This window comes from Heterodontus francisci, chromosome 16 (assembly GCF_036365525.1).
Source record: "Heterodontus francisci isolate sHetFra1 chromosome 16, sHetFra1.hap1, whole genome shotgun sequence".
In the NCBI taxonomy this organism is placed as follows: Eukaryota; Metazoa; Chordata; class Chondrichthyes; order Heterodontiformes; family Heterodontidae; genus Heterodontus; species Heterodontus francisci.
Genome location: NC_090386.1, coordinates 29,632,054 through 29,638,392, shown reverse-complemented (window position 1 = coordinate 29,638,392; position 6,339 = coordinate 29,632,054).

Genomic DNA, 6,339 nt, shown 5'->3' with positions numbered 1-6,339 from the left:
TGTTCCTTCGTGTTTTCCTGCATGCATGCAGTTGAGGAGTGAGGCTCCTAATGCACAGCTGTTGCTCTAGTGTCTCTAGTTAATGGTAAAAGAACCTTCCCCACCCCAGCTGTGGATCTTTGCTAGAGTTGATGTCCAGTTTAAGGAGGAAAAACATTGGGAAACTATAGCAGCATTCACTATAGAGTTGATGAAGACTATCGATTCTACTAATGATACTAGATTTATATAACGCTGTATCACATTGAAACACCATTTGTGAGGTGCGGTGAGTCTTTTTGTTTAGGATCTGTAGTTTCTTCTTCTTCCGGTGAGGAAATGCTTGGCTTGCACTCAACCAGGTTGGCACATTTGATATCAGGACCTCAGGCTAGGGATTTCGCAGGCATAGGCCCTTGTCCCAGAGCTCAGAATAGGGATATCGCAGGCACAGACCTCTGTTCCAGAGCTTGGTGGCGATATCGCAGGGGCAGACCCCTATCCTGGAGCTCACAGTTGAGATATCACAGGCACAGACACTTGTCCTGGAGCTGTCTGTTGAGTTCTCTGGTAGTCCGTTTAGTTGTACAGTTGCTCCCTCACAGTGACAGGAGACTGGCAGCTTTGCCTCTGTTGAACATGTGGGGCTGGCTTGAAGCTGCCATGTTGTGCCTGACTCATAATAGTGAAATTGCTCTTGTAGCCCATCCAAGTTGCTGACCAAAAGATGTCTGCTGTTAAGGAGATTTAAGTTACAGTGACTGGGTATAGCGGGCTGTACCCACTGAGTGTTCTGGTTAACTTTCAAGTAATTAAGACCTAGTATACATACACATGTACATGTCAGGCACTGTGCATACCTACGTCTATACTGCGCTCTTTGAGGACACCTAAGCCCACATGCGGATCTGATACACTACCCCCAGCATAAAAGAGGAGAAACCCATCTGTGCGTACTCTGGACTGCTTCATTCACAGAAACAGACAGGTTGATAGGTAAATTGGCCATTATAAATTGCCCCTAGTATAGGTAGGTGGTAGGGAAATATAGGGACAGGTGGGGATGTGGTCGGAATATGGGATTAGTATAAATGGGTGGTTGATGGTCGGCACAGACTCGGTGGGCCGAAGGGCCTGTTTCAGTGCTGTATCTCTATAAAAAAAAAAGCTCCGACTGCCTGAAGAAAACCTCAGATTGCAGTTGCTGATGTTCATGTCACTTTTTGTTCCTGCTTTAGTGGCGTTTTTTAATCAACAGTCTCATCAGTTTCTCCCCATTGAATGTCAGCCTTAAATAGCAGACAAGGATCACCCAAATTTTCTTTCCTCCTTGCTGCTGTAAGCATTGGCTCCCTCTAGCTTCTCATTCAATTGCCCATTCGTGATCTGTGAGCCCGTACAGTGAATACTGACACTTGGTTAACCGACTGGATGACAGTCATACAGCCTTTTTCCCCATCTCCAATATTGTTGGTAATTAATGAACAATAGCATACAAAGAAAATTTAAAAAAACAGTTTTTAAAATACCCCTATAATTTTTATCCATGGTTGATTGCACAATATCCAGGAGTTTTAATCTTTAATTCCTGGAAACTGCAGGACAACTCTTGAGGTTTGGCAACCTGACTGAGAGCAACAGCACCAACCACTTGTATGTACCACACCCTCACATGATTCACTGTGACCTTCATGTTAAGTTTAACTTCTGCATTTTACCCAACAACAAACTGTTGCAATAATTATCAGCGAAAGGAGTTCTGATAAAGGGTCTGACCTGAAATGTTAACTCTGCTTCTCTCTCCACCTGCTGAGCATTTCCAGCATTTTCTGTTTTATTAAAGGGGAAGAGACTTTGGCGACAGTTAGTAAGCTGGGCCTGGCTTTGGTTAAATATAAATTGTGGCTGGGAAATAATTCTTGTGGAAATCCCCATCCTCTGCTTGTTAAAAATTAGCTTTTTTTAAAAAGTCTTTCATCAGCCAATCTACCCTCTCGCGTTAGTAAAAATATGTTGTTTTTAATTAAACTGCCATCAAATGTCTTTTTAAGGAGTGAATCCCATTCAAATGTGATTTTTAAAATCAAGCAGCCAGTCACAGGTACAATTCCCTTGCTCGTCTGAAAAAAGTACGAGATTCGTTCTGGTGTTACTTACATTAAGTCAGTGATGCACAGTTTTATAAAAACTGGTGTATTATACCATTGAACTGGATTTCTAAATGGGTAATAATTCTGCAATGTTAAATTCAGCCAGTTGTCTCAAACATTCAGCCAGCAGAAATGAAACCAAGCTGGTTTCCTTGCAATTAGGAGCATTAACTAGTACTCTGAGAGTGAGTCACAGCTGAGACATGCCAGTGTACTCCTTATTTATGCAAATTTCTGTGGCTTTCATCAATGGGAAAACCCCAGGAAATTTCTTTCTTTTTTTTCTTTTGGGCCTCCTTATCTCGAGAGACAATGGATACGCGCCTGGAGGTGGTCAGTGGTTTGTGAAGCAGCGCCTGGAGTGGCTATAAAGGCCAATTCTGGAGTGACAGGCTCTTCCACAGGTGCTGCAGAGAAATTTGTTTGTTGGGGCTGTTGCACAGTTGGCTCTCCCCTTGCGCCTCTGTCTTTTTTCCTGCCAACTACTAAGTCTCTTCGACTCGCCACAATTTAGCCCTGTCTTTATGGCTGCCCGCCAGCTCTGGCGAATGCTGGCAACTGACTCCCACGACTTGTGATCAATGTCACACGATTTCATGTCGCGTTTGCAGACGTCTTTATAACGGAGACATGGACGGCCGGTGGGTCTGATACCAGTGGCGAGCTCGCTGTACAATGTGTCTTTAAAGGGGAAGAGACTTTGGCGACAGTTAGTAAGCTGGGCCTGGCTTTGGTTAAATATAAATTGTGGCTGGGAAATAATTCTTGTGGAAATCCCCATCCTCTGCTTGTTAAAAATTAGCTTTTTTTTAAAAGTCTTTCATCAGCCAATCTACCCTCTCGCGTTAGTAAAAATATGTTGTTTTTAATTAAACTGCCATCAAATGTCTTTTTAAGGAGTGAATCCCATTCAAATGTGATTTTTAAAATCAAGCAGCCAGTCACAGGTACAATTCCCTTGCTCGTCTGAAAAAAGTACGAGATTCGTTCTGGTGTTACTTACATTAAGTCAGTGATGCACAGTTTTATAAAAACTGGTGTATTATACCATTGAACTGGATTTCTAAATGGGTAATAATTCTGCAATGTTAAATTCAGCCAGTTGTCTCAAACATTCAGCCAGCAGAAATGAAACCAAGCTGGTTTCCTTGCAATTAGGAGCATTAACTAGTACTCAGAGTGAGTCACAGCTGAGACATGCCAGTGTACTCCTTATTTATGCAAATTTCTGTGGCTTTCATCAATGGGAAAACCCCAGGAAATAAATAGTTTGAAATGCCCGATCATTGATAGCCTAAGACAGCTAATGTCAAGGAGCATTCTTTTTATTTGATGTTGATAGCTAGCTAATGTGGGTGAATTGAAATGAGAGGCATGTTTTTTGCCTACATTTCTAAAGCTGGTTCCAGTTCTGAGCTCTTTATGAATTACAGCTCAGTAAGCCAAGCCCCCTACACCACAGAGTAAGGCAGAGGAGTAAAAACAGAAAGTAATGGAAATACTCAGCAGATCAGGCAGTGCATTCCAGATCACTAGAACTTGTGTAAAGAAATGTTTCCTCATGCTGCTTCTTTCTTTTGCCAATCACTTTAACTGTATCCTCTGGTTACTGACCCTCCTACTATTGAAAACAGCTCCTGATTTACTTGATTTTGAACACCTCCATCAAATCGTCTCTTAACCTTCTCTGCTTTAAGAACAACCCCAACTTCCCCAGTCTCTCCACATATCTGAACTTGCCTCATCCCTGGTACCATTCTGATATTATGTGTCCTAAAGTGTGATGCCCAGAATTAAACAGTACTCCAGTTGAGGCCTAACCAGTATTTTTTTTTATATATAAAGGTTTAGCATAACTTTGCTTTTGTACTCTATGCCTCTATTAATAATGCCAAGGATCCCACATGTTTTTTCAATAGCCTTCTCAACTTGTCTGCCACCTTCGAGGACCGGTGTACATACACCCCAAGTCTCTTTGTTCCTGCACCCCCATTAAAAATGTATTATTTAATTTATATTGCTTCTTCTCATTCTTCCTACCAAAATGTATCTGTTTGGAATAGCCTAACTTGAAAGTGGGTCTACACTTAGAGAGTCGGTCATTCGAGAAGAATAGGTAATTGACCATTCTCACTCTCAAACCCTGAACTATTCATTTGTGTACTTTATCTGTCATAAACCAGTTTTTTGGTTTGAAATTGTGAATAATCTTTAGTGTTTTTCAATCCAACTTTCTTCAAGAGGGGAATGCGCTTAGCAGAACATGTGATATTACAGTAGTTGGTATAGGGAGCAAGTGCTAATGCAATTGTTTAACTAGCTACAGTCCCCACCTCAAGCATCTGTTCACTGAGATAATCACTTAAAGGTGCAAAAAACTAGTTTTAGCTGCTAGAAAACCTAACTATGCCTGAAATCAACGTAACTTTCAAAACAGTAAATACAGCGGATTAAGTAACTAAGGTAACTGCACTTTATAACATGGGGGTACGATCGAATAGTTGTTACTGAACTAATGATCGAGAGACATGAGTTCAAATGCCACCATGGCAGCTGGGGAATTTGAATTCAGTTAATTAAATAAATCTGGAATAAAAAGTTAGTTTCATGGTCACCATTGCTGATACTAACGGATTGTTGTAAAAACACATCTGGTTCACGAATGTCCTTTAGGGAAGGAAATCTGCCATTCTTATCCGGTCTGGCCTATTTGTGACTTTAGACCCGCAGCAATATAGTTGGCTCTTAACTGCCCTCTGAAGTGGTCTAGCAAGCTGCTTAGTTGTATCTGGATCGTACAATTTCCATGAATACATTTTTTAAAAAGGTGTGGGAAGCGTATTGTATTGCTCAAAATAGCAGGCCCAGTTAGTACATTGTAAACAGCACCTTTGTGTAATTGATGGCAAATGGTTATAGTTAATTACTGAGTGTAGACAGTTGCTTGCCATAACTATTGGCAGTATAATTGGTGGGAGACTGCATTGGGTAGTAAAAGGTGCACTTTGGATTGTATAGGACGTGAGCTTCACGTACACTGATAATACTCAGATATAACATCCTATCTTGCTAAAGTTCCCGCTGAACTTCTAACTCTTGCTTTAGCAAGGGAGCTAGATAACCTTTGGTTAATGAAATCACCTGAAATAAGATTGTCTTTCATAACATTCATAAATTGGAAGATTTACAAAAATTGAAGGATTGGGAATGTTTTATTAAATGTATTTATTCATGGCACACGGGCACTGTTGGCAGCACCACTATTTATTGCTCGCTTGTAGTTGTCCTTGAGAAAGTGGTGGTGAGCTATCTTCTTGAACTGCTGCACTCCATATGGTGTACACTGACAGTGCTGTTAGGCAAGGAGTTCCGGGATTTTGACCCAGCGATGATAAAGGATCAGCATATGTACAAGTCAGGCTGGTGTGTGATTTGCAGGTGATGGTGTTCTGATATGCCTGCTGCCCTTGTCCTTCTAGGTAATGGAAGTCATGGGTTTGGGAGGTGCTGTTGAATAAGTCTTGGCAAGTTGCTGCAGTGCATCTTACAGATTGTACACACTGCAGCCATGTTGTACCAGCAGTGAAGGGAGTGAATATTTAAAGTGGTCGATAGGGTGCCAATCAAGTGGATTAATTTATCCTGGATGGTGTCGAGCTCCTTGAGTATTGTTGGAGCAGCACTCATCCAGGCAAGTGGAGCGTATTCCATCACACTCCTGACTTGTGCATTGTAGTGGTGGAAAGGCTTTGGGAAGGTGAGTTAATCACCACAAAATACCCCAGCCTCTAACCTGCTGTTATAGCCATGTGGCTGTATACCTGACTATGTGCTGCTGGTGGGTCAGGACCATACCCTGGGATTGGTGATGGAGGACTCTGGGATGTTGGCTGATGGGGATGATTTTGACAGCATTGTTAATTGTATATCAATTGTGTTTAATCATATGCAGCTGGAGGGCGTTACATCTGTTCAACTAAAACTCCAACGAAAGATGCACTTACTGAAACTGGGTGGTGGTTGAATTAGAAGGTAATATGCTTGCATTGTTTCACTCTCTAAATAAATGTTGGACTGAGTAAAAATTGGCTCCAGTACTATGCTTCAAAAACTGGCATTCTGGACCAAAAAAGTACGACAATGACAGGCTGTTGCTTGATGAGTGTGTGGGCCAGCTCACTCACTTAGGCACAAGGCCCCAGATGTTAGT